The following is a 16284-nucleotide window of genomic DNA, read 5'->3' as shown; positions in this document are numbered from 1 at the left end:
TCTAAAATTGCCTGGACCTTCCCAGGATCCATACGGAAACCTGAAGCAGATAATAGATATCCCAGGAACTGTAATTCCCTAACGGCGAAGACACATTTTTCAATTTTCGCATATAATTTATTCGTCCGTAGGACCTGCAGTACTTGCCTGACATGCACCTCATGTGTTTTCAGATCAGACGAATAAATTAAGATATCATCTAGGTATATGACTACAAACCTGCCGATGAGATGACTAAAAATATCATTAACGAAATGTTGGAAGACAGCGGGGGCATTGGTCAGACCGAAAGGCATAACAAGATTTTCATAATGCCCCTCAGGGGTGTTAAAAGCTGTCTTCCACTCATCCCCTTCCCTGATACGAATCAGATTGTAGGCCCCCCTAAGATCAAGTTTGGAGAACCACCTAGCACCCGCAATCTGGTTAAAAAGGTCAGGAATGAGAGGAAGAGGGTATGGGTCTCGGATGGTTATCTGGTTTAACTCACGGAAATCTAGGCAAGGACGCAGGCCCCCATCTTTCTTTTTAACAAAGAAAAACCCTGCAGCCACGGGTGAAGAAGAGGGTCTGATGTGTCCCTTAGCCAGACTCTCGGAGATATAATCTTTCATGGCTTGTCTCTCGGGACCCAAAAGATTATACAACCTGGACTTGGGTAATTTTGCACCGGGAATCAGGTTAACCGGGCAATCATAAGGACGATGAGGTGGTAGTTTCTGACAACCCTTTTCAGAAAAAACGTCCTCAAAGTCCGAAATAAATGTAGGTAGGGAAGCTATGGAGGCGATTAAGCAATTGTTATTTAAGCAATTCTCTCTGCAATGCTCACTCCACTCCAATATCTCCCTGGCCTGCCAATCCACCACTGGATTGTGCGCTACCAACCAGGGAAGACCCAATACCACAGGAGAGGGAAGGCCCTCCAGAACGTAACATGAAAGCATCTCGTTATGGTGGTCCCCTACCCGAAGGTGTAAATTACGAACAATGTGGGTGAGGTTTCTCTGAGACAGAGGAGCAGAATCAATAGCGAATACGGGAATAGGTCTCTGCAGCGTACAGAGAGACAAACCCATAGTGCGGGCAAAATGGGCATCTATCAAGTTTACCCCTGCTCCACTGTCTAGAAAAACAGAAATAGACTCCGTCTTAACACCAAAAACAATGACCGCTGGTAACACAAATTGAGATGTTCGTATGGAGGAAACGTATACCCCCCGGCTGACATCCTCCGCACAGCCCGGGGTTAGTAGTTCCGATGGTCTTTTGTTTTTGAGAAAAGAGGGACAGACATTAATGAAATGACCCTTCCCCCCACAGAAAAAACAAGCCCCCCCCCCCCTGCGGTGAACCTCGGGAGGACGGACCTGACGAGAAGTTCCGCCTAGCTGCATAGGCTCGTCTAAGTCCGTACAGGCTGACTGTTGCTTGGGAGAGGTAACCAATTGCTCCGGAATTTTCGATCTCTCCCTAAGACGTCTATCTATTCTGATAGAAAGGGACATAACAGCATCAAGGGAAAGGGGGGTCTCATACAGCGCCAGTGCATCCTTAACCCTTTCAGATAACCCAGAGCAGAACTGACTCCTGAGAGCCGGGTCGTTCCACTGAGTATCCGTAGCCCACCTACGGAACTCTGAGCAATATTCCTCTGCTGACCGATCTCCCTGTAGGAGTCTCCGGAACTTCGACTCAGCCAGGGCGACTCGGTCAGGGTCATCATATATGAGACCCAAAGCCCCAAAAAATCCCTCCACTGACCGAAGAGCCTGAGAACCAGGGGGTAACGAGAACGCTCAGGATTGCGGATCCCCCTGAAGCAGGGAAATGACAATCCCTACCCGCTGTTCTTCATTACTTGAGGAGTAAGGGCGCAACTTAAAATATAATTTGCAGGCCTCACGGAACGTCGCAAATTTGTCCCTTCCCCCAGAGAATCTGTCAGGAAGAGCAGCCTTGGGTTCAGTGACAACCTGGTTACCCATAGCAACCGCTGGGGGTGCGGTCTGCTGCATTTGCTGCTGTTGTTGGAGAACAGACGCCTTCAATCCTGCCACCTCCAAAGACAGGCCTTGAAGCTGTTCTGCCAAGGCATCAATAGGATCCATATTGGATTCTAAGTAGAGAGAGAAAAAAATAACAACATTTAAAAAAAAAAATATTTTTTTTTTATTTTTTTTTTCTCAAAAAGTAAGGGCCAGTTATAATATCACGGTCGGCGTGGCTATCACATACGTGACACAGAGGGAGGGAACGAGGAAGGCCCTGCCCAAGTGAGAGGGAAGGTGGTGACCCCTGACTCACCTAGCGGCTGGCACCTGGCTGCCCTGACGTCCCTAGACGGGTTCCTCACCCGTACGCCGATCACGTGCCTAAAGCCCTGGCTTTCCCTGAGCTGAGCCCTAGGTAGTGAACAGGGCGGTGGGAACACTAGTCCGCACCACTAACTCTAAGGGAAAACGCCAAGGGGAGGACAGACAACACAGACTCAACATATAATCCCAGGTGGGCGACAACAGGAGACAACAAGAAGCCCAACAGGGATCCGGAGGGAAGCACTCTGGAACGACAACCAGGATTCACAACTCCAGTGGGTCAGTATAGATGTCCAGGCAGGAAGCTCTATAACTGGCAACTAGAGAAGTGTGAGGGGAGAATATAAGGAGGTTGGGAGTGGCAGACACGAAACAGCTGAAGAGGAGAAGCTACGGATCCCTGAGAGAGACAAAAAGGATAGCAAGGCAAACACAGAAAACAATCACTAAGAAACAACGTGATCTTTAGATATAGAGCGCGCAGCCACCCGCTGCGACCTCCTGACCCCGGGTATAACGGAGTCAGACGTGGCTCTAGATACCCTCGTGACACCCATACAGAGCAGTCCTATCCATACAGAGCAGTCCTATCCATACAGAGCAGTCCTATCCATAGAGAGCAGTCCTATCCATACAGAGCAGTCCTATCCATACAGAACAGTCCTATCCATACAGAGCAGTCCTATCCACACAGAGCAGTCCTATCCATACAGAGCAGTCCTATCCATACAGAGCAGTCCTATCCATACAGATCAGTCCTATCCATACAGAGCAGTCCTATCCATACAGAGCAGTCCTATCCATACAGAGCAGTCCTATCCATACAGAGCAGTCCTATCCACACAGAGCAGTCCTATCCATACAGAGCAGTCCTATCCACACAGAGCAGTCCTATCCACACAGAGCAGTCCTATCCATACAGAGCAGTCCTATCCACACAGAGCAGTCCTATCCATACAGAGCAGTCCTATCCATACAGAGCAGTCCTATCCATACAGAGCAGTCCTATCCATACAGAGCAGTCCTATCCATACAGATCAGTCCTATCCATACAGAGCAGTCCTATCCATACAGAGCAGTCCTATCCATACAGAGCAGTCCTATCCATACAGAGCAGTCCTATCCATACAGAGCAGTCCTATCCACACAGAGCAGTCCTATCCACACAGAGCAGTCCTATCCACACAGAGCAGTCCTATCCATACAGAGCAGTCCTATCCACACAGAGCAGTCCTATCCACACAGAGCAGTCCTATCCATACAGAGCAGTCCTATCCACACAGAGCAGTCCTATCCACACAGAGCAGTCCTATCCACACAGAGCAGTCCTATCCACACAGAGCAGTCCTATCCACACAGAGCAGTCCTATCCATACAGAGCAGTCCTATCCATACAGAGCAGTCCTATCCATACAGAGCAGTACTATCCATACAGAGCAGTCCTATCCATACAGAGCAGTCCTATCCATACAGAACAGTCCTATCCACACAGAGTAGTCCTATCCATACAGAGCAGTCCTATCCATACAGAGCAGTCCTATCCATACAGAGCAGTCCTATCCATACAGAACAGTCCTATCCATACAGAGCAGTCCTATCCATACAGAGCAGTCCTATCCATACAGAGCAGTCCTATCCATACAGAGCAGTACTATCCATACAGAGCAGTCCTATCCACACAGAGCAGTCCTATCCACACAGAACAGTCCTATCCATACAGAGCAGTCCTATCCATACAGAGCAGTCCTATCCATGCAGAGCAGTCCTATCCATGCAGAGCAGTACTATCCATACAGAGCAGTCCTATCCATACAGAACAGTCCTATCCATACAGAGCAGTCCTATCCACACAGAGCAGTCCTATCCATACAGAGCAGTCCTATCCACACAGAGCAGTCCTATCCACACAGAGCAGTCCTATCCACACAGAGCAGTCCTATCCACACAGAGCAGTCCTATCCATACAGAGCAGTCCTATCCATACAGAGCAGTCCTATCCATACAGAGCAGTCCTATCCATACAGAGCAGTCCTATCCATACAGAGCAGTCCTATCCACACAGAACAGTCCTATCCACACAGAGCAGTCCTATCCATACAGAGCAGTCCTATCCATACAGAGCAGTCCTATCCATACAGAGCAGTCCTATCCATACAGAGCAGTCCTATCCATACAGAACAGTCCTATCCATACAGAGCAGTCCTATCCATACAGAGCAGTCCTATCCACACAGAGCAGTACTATCCATACAGAGCAGTCCTATCCACACAGAGCAGTCCTATCCATACAGAGCAGTCCTATCCATACAGAGCAGTCCTATCCATACAGAGCAGTACTATCCATACAGAGCAGTCCTATCCACACAGAGCAGTCCTATCCACACAGAACAGTCCTATCCATACAGAGCAGTCCTATCCATACAGAGCAGTCCTATCCATGCAGAGCAGTCCTATCCATGCAGAGCAGTACTATCCATACAGAGCAGTCCTATCCATACAGAGCAGTCCTATCCACACAGAACAGTCCTATCCATACAGAGCAGTCCTATCCATACAGAACAGTCCTATCCATACAGAGCAGTCCTATCCACACAGAGCAGTCCTATCCATACAGAGCAGTCCTATCCACACAGAGCAGTCCTATCCATACAGAGCAGTCCTATCCACACAGAGCAGTCCTATCCACACAGAGCAGTCCTATCCATACAGAGCAGTCCTATCCATACAGAGCAGTCCTATCCATACAGAGCAGTCCTATCCATACAGAGCAGTCCTATCCATACAGAGCAGTCCTATCCACACAGAACAGTCCTATCCATACAGAGCAGTCCTATCCATACAGAGCAGTCCTATCCATACAGAGCAGTCCTATCCACACAGAGCAGTCCTATCCATACAGAGCAGTCCTATCCATACAGAACAGTCCTATCCACACAGAGCAGTCCTATCCATACAGAGCAGTCCTATCCATACAGAGCAGTCCTATCCATACAGAACAGTCCTATCCATACAGAGCAGTCCTATCCACACAGAGCAGTCCTATCCACACAGAGCAGTCCTATCCATACAGAACAGTCCTATCCATACAGAGCAGTCCTATCCATACAGAGCAGTCCTATCCACAAAGAGCAGTCCTATCCACCAACATTGTATATACTGTACACATCTATATACTGTACACATCTATATACTGTACACATCTATACACTGTACACCTCTATATACTGTACACATCTATACACTGTACACCTCTATATACTGTACACCTCTATATACTGTACACCTCTATACACTGTACACCTCTATACACTGTACACCTCTATACACTGTACACCTCTATATACTGTACACCTCTATACACTGTACACATCTATATACTGTACACATCTATATACTGTACACCTCTATATACTGTACACCTCTATATACTGTACACCTCTATATACTGTACACCTCTATATACTGTACACCTCTATATACTGTACACCTCTATATACTGTACACCTCTATATACTGTACACCTCTATACACTGTACACCTCTATACACTGTACACATCTATATACTGTACACCTCTATATACTGTACACCTCTATACACTGTACACATCTATATACTGTACACATCTATATACTGTACACCTCTATATACTGTACACCTCTATATACTGTACACATCTATATACTGTACACATCTATATACTGTACACATCTATATACTGTACACATCTATACACTGTACACATCTATATACTGTACACATCTATACACTGTACACCTCTATACACTGTACACATCTATATACTGTACACATCTATACACTGTACACCTCTATACACTGTACACCTCTATATACTGTACACCTCTATATACTGTACACCTCTATATACTGTACACATATATACACTGTACACATCTATACACTGTACACATCTATATACTGTACACATCTATACACTGTACACCTCTATACACTGTACACCTCTATATACTGTACACATATATACACTGTACACATCTATACACTGTACACATCTATATACTGTACACATCTATACACTGTACACCTCTATATACTGTACACCTCTATATACTGTACACCTCTATATACTGTACACCTCTATATACTGTACACATCTATATACTGTACACATATATACACTGTACACCTCTATATACTGTACACCTCTATACACTGTACACCTCTATACAATGTACACCTCTATATACTGTACACATCTATATACTGTACACCTCTATACACTGTACACATCTATACACTGTACACATCTATATACTGTACACATCTATACACTGTACACCTCTATACACTGTACACCTCTATACACTGTACACCTCAATATACTGTACACCTCTATACACTGTACACCTCTATATACTGTACACCTCTATACACTGTACACATCTATATACTGTACACCTCTATATACTGTACACCTCTATACACTGTACACATCTATATACTGTACACCTCTATATACTGTACACATATATACACTGTACACATCTATACACTGTACACATCTATATACTGTACACCTCTATACACTGTACACCTCTATACACTGTACACCTCAATATACTGTACACCTCTATACACTGTACACCTCTATATACTGTACACCTCTATACACTGTACACATCTATATACTGTACACCTCTATATACTGTACACCTCTATACACTGTACACATCTATATACTGTACACCTCTATATACTGTACACATATATACACTGTACACCTCTATACACTGTACACCTCTATATACTGTACACCTCTATATACTGTACACCTCTATACACTGTACACATCTATACACTGTACACCTCTATATACTGTACACATCTATACACTGTACACCTCTATATACTGTACACATCTATACACTGTACACATCTATATACTGTACACATCTATACACTGTACACCTCTATACACTGTACACCTCTATATACTGTACACATCTATATACTGTACACCTCTATACACTGTACACCTCTATATACTGTACACCTCTATACACTGTACACCTCTATATACTGTACACATCTATATACTGTACACCTCTATACACTGTACACATCTATATACTGTACACATCTATACACTGTACACCTCTATATACTGTACACATATATACACTGTACACCTCTATATACTGTACACCTCTATATACTGTACACCTCTATACACTGTACACCTCTATATACTGTACACCTCTATATACTGTACACATCTATATACTGTACACCTCTATACACTGTACACATCTATATACTGTACACATCTATACACTGTACACATCTATACACTGTACACCTCTATATACTGTACACATATATACACTGTACACCTCTATATACTGTACACCTCTATATACTGTACACCTCTATACACTGTACACCTCTATACAATGTACACCTCTATATACTGTACACATCTATATACTGTACACCTCTATATACTGTACACCTCTATACACTGTACACATCTATATACTGTACACCTCTATACACTGTACACATCTATATACTGTACACCTCTATATACTGTACACCTCTATATACTGTACACCTCTATATACTGTACACCTCTATATACTGTACACATCTATACACTGTACACCTCTATACACTGTACACCTCTATACACTGTACACCTCTATACACTGTACACATATATACACTGTACACCTCTATATACTGTACACCTCTATACACTGTACACATCTATATACTGTACACATCTATATACTGTACACATCTATACACTGTACACCTCTATACACTGTACACCTCTATATACTGTACACCTCTATACACTGTACACCTCTATATACTGTACACCTCTATATACTGTACACCTCTATACACTGTACACCTCTATATACTGTACACATATATACACTGTACACATCTATACACTGTACACATCTATATACTGTACACATCTATACACTGTACACCTCTATACACTGTACACCTCTATATACTGTACACCTCTATACACTGTACACATCTATATACTGTACACATCTATACACTGTACACCTCTATATACTGTACACCTCAATATACTGTACACCTCTATACACTGTACACATCTATATACTGTACACATCTATACACTGTACACCTCTATATACTGTACACCTCAATATACTGTACACCTCTATACACTGTACACCTCTATATACTGTACACCTCTATACACTGTACACCTCTATATACTGTACAACAGAGGAAATTGTACCGGAAGTGAGGAGAGAACTGGCGGAGTATCTGCAGCAGGAAGCAGAATATCGGGCAGACATAGCGAAGTATTCCGTCCCTGCGCCCCAGCAAAAACGTGAGTTACAGGGGGCCGAAGGTGTCGTCCTTCCCCCCCAGCGGCAGTGTGTACCCCAGGGGGCCGAAGGTGTCGTCCTTCCCCCCCAGCGGCAGTGTGTACCCCAGGGGGCTGAAGGTGTCGTCCTTCCCCCCCCAGCGGCAGTGTGTACCCCAGGGGGCCGAAGGTGACGTCCTTCCCCCCCAGCGGCAGTGTGTACCCCAGGGGGCCGAAGGTGTCGTCCTTCCCCCCCAGCGGCAGTGTGAACCCCAGGGGGCCGAAGGTGTCGTCCTTCCCCCCCAGCGGCAGTGTGTACCCCAAGGGGCCGAAGGTGTCGTCCTTCCCCCCCAGCGGCAGTGTGCACCCCAGGGGGCCGAAGGTGTCGTCCTTCCCCCCAGCGGCAGTGTGTACCCCAGGGGGCCGAAGGTGTCGTCCTTCCCCCCCAGCGGCAGTGTGTACCCCAGGGGGCCGAAGGTGTCGTCCTTCCCCCCCAGCGGCAGTGTGAACCCCAGGGAGCTGAAGGTGTCGTCCTTCCTCCCCAGCGGCAGTGTGTACCCCAGGGAGCTGAAGGTGGCGTCCTTCTTCCCCAGCGGCAGCCTGTGTTTCAGGGAGAGGAGCGAAGCACCCTCTCTCCCTAGCGGCAGCTTACCCTAACAAGGGGAGACACCAATCGCCCAGATGGCGTAGATGGGACCGTGGTCTCTGCGCCTGACCTACCGGGATGCTGGACAGCCTGTCCAGATCCCCCACTACCCTCACCAGGACAACAGGAGGAGGGGGTGAGTACAAATTCCCCTCCCCAGTTAACTCCTAACGTGGCCTCAGGGTTAACAGAGGCGATGTTAACCCCTGTTGACTCCCATGTTCCTCTGGCTACTGAGCCGGACTATGGTTTCAGCACCCCAGCAGAAGAGCTGGCAGCTGGGCAGAGTGCAGTCGGCCTCTGCCCTCCCTCAAGTCCCCACAGCATGTTGCCCCATCACCACAGCAAAATACCCAGGTGCAGTAACTGTTTCTTGTGGGTGGGTCACCCTTGTACCTGTTTGTTGTGGGTGGGCTACTCGGGCATCTGGTTACTGTGGGTTGGTGGATCGACTAACGGAGGCACTGACCGACAGAAGGTCAGGTGCCTGGTTAGTCTTCCCCCCAAAGGGGAGATGTGTGACAAACTGCCATTTGCCACTGGGCATTGTAGAGGATTTATGGCTAGCCTCCTGCCCTACGACTATGGCCCCGGGACATGTTGCCCTTCAGGAACAGTGACAGAACTGTGCCGCATGTCTGGACTGTTGGTGGGACCGAACGCGGTCAGCGGTGTATGCTGGGGATTCTGTGGAGCTGGAATCGGATGTGCGGATACACGAACGCCGCTGACCCTTACCTTCTGCCATACTGAACTTTCAGCTCCAGAGACTAAGTTCCGTTCGAAGATGGGACTTAGTCGTTTTCTGCATGAAATTGACCGACCGCACAGCCCAAATCTATGGAACTGTTTTGGGCAGGAAATTGTGCTTGCGGTCGGTCATAAAGGACTTCCACTAAACTTTTGATCCGCTGGAGGGATTTGTGTGATTTTTGGAAGTGTTTATGTTTGATGTATGCAGAGTTTAAATATGTAATTTTTATGAAGATGGAATGTATGGTTTTAAAGTTACCGTGTATGTTTAAAAACTGTATTTTTACTGTCTGTGATAGTTATGTTAATCCATAATTATATCCCAGACAGAAGGGAGGATTTTGTGTATTCGGGTGGGGATTCCTCTCCTATTGTTCCCGCATGTGTATTGGTGGTCTCCCTTTGTCCTAGGAGATAATTGAATTGCACTTCGGGTGTCTCCAGGCAGAGAGGAGGAAACCATGATGCATTGTGGGGACCTGCATAAATACGGGCGGGTAGCCCTCAATAAAGAGTTCATGTTCAGTTCATGTTTTTCTAACCCTTCAAAACGCAGCCTCGTCTCGTTATTGGAGGGAATTGCTGCATCACGCTGGGGATTGCTATGCTCTGCATATTCCCTGGAGGAGAGATCTTTCCCACACGGTCCTGAATGCTGGAGGTTCATTCAGGGTGGAAGGAAGACGGCGCGGCTCCAGTTAAGCTACGGCGGTTGTGGAGTCTGCGGTGCTTGTAGTGTCCAGTGCGGTGCTTGTGGTCCTCGGCGCAAGCTAGGAAGCGTCCATTAACGGAAGGGGATCTGTTACAGCCAGTAACTCCTTATTCCCGATATCATAGTTCCTCTCTGCGGGGGACATTTGGCGAGAGAAGAAGGCGCAAGGGTGTAAAAGCATCTTTTCTCCCGTACGTTGTGATAGGACAGCGCCTACTGCGGTATCGGAAGCGTCCACTTCAATTGTGAATGGCAGTTCGGGATTAGGATGGATCAGAATTGGAGCAGACGTGAAGAGGGATTTAAGCTTGGTGAAGGCTTCCTGTGCTTCGGGTGTCCAGGAAAAGGGCACAGTCTTTTTGGTTAAGTGGGTAATTGGAGTAATGATTTTTGAGAAGTTCCGAATGAATTTTCGGTAAAAGTTGGCGAAGCCGACAAACCTCTGTATTTCTTTTACGTTCTTAGGGGGAGGCTAATCTATTACAGCCTGAATTTTCCGAGGATCCATACTCAGCCCTTCCGGGGAGATGATGTAACCGAGAAACTGGGTGGTGGTCTGTTCGAACTCGCATTTCTCGAGCTTGATGTAAAGGTACTGCTCGCAAAGTCTTTGTAACACCCTGCGGACATGTTCGCGATGTTGATCGAGATTTTCCGAGAAAATTAAAATATCATCCAGGTATACCACTACGAACAGATCCAGCATGTCCCTAAGGACGTCATTAATGAAATGGTGGAAAGTGGCTGGGGCATTGCAAAGTCCGAAGGGCATAACTAAGTATTCAAAATGTCCATATCGTGTGCGAAAGGCGGTCTTCCATTCATCCCCGGGGCGAATGCGAAACAGATTATAGGCCCCTCGAAGATCGAGTTTCGTAAAGACTTTCGCCGCCCGGAGTCTCTCGAGAAGTTCCGAAATCAAGGGGAGAGGGTAACGGTTTTTTACCGTAACATCATTCAGCTTGCGGTAGTCAATGCAAGGGCGTAGAGAGGAGTCTTTTTTCTCCACGAAGAAGAAGGGTGCTCCCGCGGGGGAGGTGGAGGGTCGAATGAAGCCCTTCTTTAGGTCCTCGTCCAAGTAGTCCTTCAGGGCCTTGAGTTCAGGCTCCGAGAGGGAGTAGATGCTGCCGAAGGGTATTTCAGCCCCAGGTAATAATTCAATTGGGCAGTCGTATGGTCGATGCGGGGGCAGCTTGTCTGCGTTTTTTTTTTCGCAGACATCCTGAAACTCACTATATTGTGGAGGCAACAGCTCCTTGACCGTTGGTTCCGAGATGATAGATACTTTGGGTGTTGGGGAAGCAGGTTCATGCAGACAGTTCGAAGAGCAGAACTCGGATGTGAACCGTAGACAGCGGGTTTCCCAGTCCACCGAAGGGTTGTGAGTGGCTAACCACGATGGTGGTCGGTTTTAATGTGGAGCTGTAAATCTGTGGTCTGATGTGTAACGGGTCCCGAGGAGAGTGGGGACCCATCCACCGTTTCCAGATCGATGGGGGCTGTCTTGGTTACAAGCGGAATGTTGTTCTCGTGAGCAAAAGTTTGATTCATAAAATTGTCGCCAGCCCCGGAGTCGAGCATTGCAGAACCGAGAAGTTGTCGATCCCCGATGGTAATGACAATAGGAATGGTGAAGTGGGACCCGGTGGCTGCTAACTCAGTTATCTCTGCCGTCACCGGTGAAATTGCGGCCTGCCGCTGCTCTCGCAGTTTAGTGACGGCAATGGTTCTGCGGGATTTGTTGGGGCATTTGATGGCAATGTGCCCTGGCTCCCCACAGTAGAGGCAGAGGCCTTCGGCCAGGCGTCGTTCTTTTTCTGCTACGGACAGAGTCTTGCGCACTGCGTCAACCAGCATCAGCTCGATGGGAGGTTGGGCGACCTGCTGGGTAGTAGAGTAAGTGGGTCTGTCGCCATGGAACCAGAGCCTTTCTTTCCTTCTCTCGGTGAGCCTCTGATCAATACGGACACACACCTGAATGAAGTCGTCCAAATCATCCGGGGCTTCAAGTCTGGCAAGTTCATCTTTGATCGCCTCCGATAGACCTCGCCGAAATTGGCTCCTTTGAGCAGCTGGGTTCCAGTTGGTGTCTGAGACCCAGCGGCGGAACTCGGCGGCATACTCGGCGACAGAGCGTCTTCCCTGTCGAAGACTGTGTAGTCTTGCCTCAGCTGTCGCACAGCGATTGGGGTCATCAAAGACCTGGCTCATAGCTGTGATGAAAACATCCAGATCGCGCAGCAGACGGCTATTGGTTTCCACGTATGGAGACGCCCATGCCAAGGCCTCGTCCATCAGGAGGTTAACAATGAACAATACTTTCTTCTCGTCGGTGGAAAAGGGGGCCGGATGCATCCGGAAGTAGATACGGCACTGATTGAGAAAGCCCCGGTACTGGCGACGATCTCCATTGAATTTCGAGGGTAGTGGCATGCGGGTGTCTGCAGCCGCGCCGCGTATGTCCAGGAGTTGCCGTTGGAGCTCAATGATCTCCCCCTGTTGACTCTGTACCAGGCCTTGGATTTGCGAAAATTTCTCCTGGTAGGTGGTGCCAAACTCTTGCAGCTCAGACACCTGCTTGCGCAGGGTGGCCACTGCGGACTCCATTTTTTTTTGGGCTGGTTATTCTGTTACGGAGTAGTGTGAATCGAGGCTCACCTGAGTCTGAGGACACCCGAGCTGGAAGTATGGAGTCCAGTGGCAGAGGCCCACAGAAGCAGAAGGCAGGTAGCGTGGTCGATCAGTCCGGGTCGGCAGCAGAGATGGCAGCGAGATAACAGCAGGAGTAGACGGAGGCGTGGTCGGTGGTAAGCAGTAAGTCAATGCAGGCGGCAATTCAGCGAGGTCAAAACGGTCCGGGTTGGCAACGATGGTAAATCAGCAATAGCGGTGGAGGAGCAGAGAGGAAGCTTGCTACAGGCTTGGAGGCACAATAACCAGTAAAGGGCTGGGTTCAAGGGCTGGGTTTTTATAGGGAAGTAGCAGGTGCAAGAGATTGGAATAATCAGCAGGTCAAGGCAAGGACAAGAGAGGTAGTTAGAAGTTAGCTAGAGAACAGTCCAAGGAGAGACGGTAGCCTAGTGGGTAGAGCTACCGCCTGGGACATGACTGGCCACAGGTTTGAGTCCTGACAAATGGTGTGGGGTGTCATTTCTTTGGTGGGCCGCACAGCCCTCCATGTGCTCGCCAGAGGTAGCCTGACTGCCATTAGGTACCGAGATGAGATCCCCAGACCCCTTGTGAGACCATATGCTGGTGCGGTTGGCCCTTGGTTCCTCCTAATGCAAGACAATGCTAGACCTCATGTGGCTGGAGTGTGTCAGCAGTTCCTGCCAAACGAAGGCATTGATGCTATGGACTGGCCCGCCCGTTCCCCAGACCTGAATCCAATTGAGCACATCTGGGACATCATGTCTCGCTCTATCCACCAACGTCACGTTGCACCACAGACTGTCCAGGAGTTGGCAGATGCTTTAGTCCAGGTCTGGGAGGAGATCCCTCAGGAGACCGCCCGCCACCTCATCAGGAGCATGCACAGGCATTGTAGGGAGGTCATACAGGCACGTGGAGGCCACACACACTACTGAGCCTCATTTTGACTTGTTTTAAGGACATTACATCAAAGTTGGATCAGCCTGTAGTGGGTTTTTCCACTTTAATTTTGAGTGTGACTCCAAATCCAGACCTCCATGGGCTTAAAAATTTGATTTCCATTTTTTTATTTTTGTGTGATTTTGTTGTCAGCACATTCAACTATGTAAAGAACAAAGTATTTCAGAAGAATATTTAATTAACTCAGATCTAGGATGTGTTATTGTTGTGTTCCCTTTATTTTTTTGAGCAGTGTATATCACAGAATACATATAAAATGCAGTTACACAGTATTAAACAGTGCATGTTAACCCTTTCAAGTGAAATTAAGTAAGATGTTTATAACTTTGCGGGAGAAACAAGGGCAAATGTCCAGACTTCAAAGTACCCCTTTTCCAGGACACTACAATCTGCATTGCCCACCTCTCTTCCCACTATGTCTTGTCTTCTCTACAATGCCAAGTCCTTTCTTTCCTGCCCTGACTCTCTCCCCTCTGCCCAGTAATCTTCACACTGTGTACACTTCTCCATCTTGTTCACTCTTCTCTACACTGCCTAGTCTTGTCCAATTTGCCCATCCTTCTCCTGCCCGGCCCAGTAATCTTCTCATTGTGCACACTTCTCCCTCTAGTGCAGTCTTCTCCACAGTGTCCAATCTTCTGCAATTTTCCCATCCTTAACCCCCCTGACCCAGTAATTTTCACACTGTGCACATTTTTCCATCTTGTCCGGTCTTCTCCACACTGCCCAGTCTTCTCCAATTTGCCCAAACTTTTCCTCCCCTACTCAGTAATCTTCACACTGTCTAATTTGCCCATCCTTCTCCCCTTGCCTAGTAATCTTCTAACTGTGCAAACTTCTCCATCATGCCCAGTCTTCTCCACACTGTCTAGTATTCTCAATATTGCCTAGCTTTATGCCTGCTGCCCAGCAATCTTCACTCTGTCCGGTGCTTTTCACACTGTCTACACTTCTCCCTCTTGTCCAGTCTACTCCACGTTGCCCAGTTTTCTTCATTGTGCCCAGCCTTCTCCCCTCTACCTAGGAATCTTCTCACTGTCCACCCTTTTCTTTTCTGTCTAGTTTTCTCCACTCTGTCCAGTTCTCTCCATCATTCTCCCTTCTACTCAGTCTTCTTCACACTTCTCAAGTCTGTCTGGTTTGCTCCACACTGCCCAGTCTTCTCCATTTTGTCAATCCTTCTCCCCTCTGTCCAATAATCTTCACACTGCCCACACTTTTCCATCTTGTATAATCTTCTTCACACAGTTCACACTTCTCCATTTTGTCCAGTCTTCCCTACATTGCCCAATCTTCTCCATCATGCCCATCTTCACACTTCTCATACCTGTCAACTCTTCTCCATACTGCATAGTCTTCTCTTTTGCCCATCCTTCTCCCCCTACCCAGTAATCTTCATACTATCCAGTCTTCTCCAATTTTCCCATCCTAATTTTTCACTGTACAAACTTCTCCATCCTGTATAGTCTTCTCCATCTTGCCTATCTATATCCCTGTTGCCCAAAAATCTTCACACTGTCAATTTCTCTTCACACTGTCCACATTTCTCCATCTTGCCAAGCCTTCTCCCCCACACTTCTCCATCTTGTCCAGTCTTCTCCACACTGCCCAGTATTTTCCATTGTGCCCAGCCTTCTCTCCTCTGCCTAGTAATCTTCTCACGGTCCACACTTCTCCATCTTGTCTAGTCTTCTCCACACTGCCCAGTCTACTCTATCTTGCCCATTCTTCTCCCCTCTTCTCACTGTCCACACTTCTCCATCTTGTCAAGTTTTCCCCACACTTCCCAGTCTTCTTCATCTTACCCATCCTTCTCCCCTCTGCCCAGTAATCTACACACTGCCCAGTCTTCTCCATTTTGCCAATCCTTCTACCCTCCATCTTGTATAGTCTTCTTCA

General features: G+C 47.4%; 1 protein-coding gene across 1 annotated transcript in view; it reads left to right on the top strand.

The window, feature by feature from the left end:
* Nucleotides 1-16284, top strand: part of LOC120990592 (peptidase inhibitor 16-like) — a 48684-nt gene that overhangs the window by 17320 nt on the left and 15080 nt on the right. The gene's annotated exons all lie outside the window — the stretch shown is intronic.

This window comes from Bufo bufo, chromosome 2 (genome assembly GCF_905171765.1).
Source record: "Bufo bufo chromosome 2, aBufBuf1.1, whole genome shotgun sequence".
Lineage (NCBI taxonomy): Eukaryota > Metazoa > Chordata > Amphibia > Anura > Bufonidae > Bufo > Bufo bufo.
The sequence above is the reverse complement of the archived record's forward strand: the minus strand, read 5'-3'. Positions and strand labels throughout refer to the sequence as shown.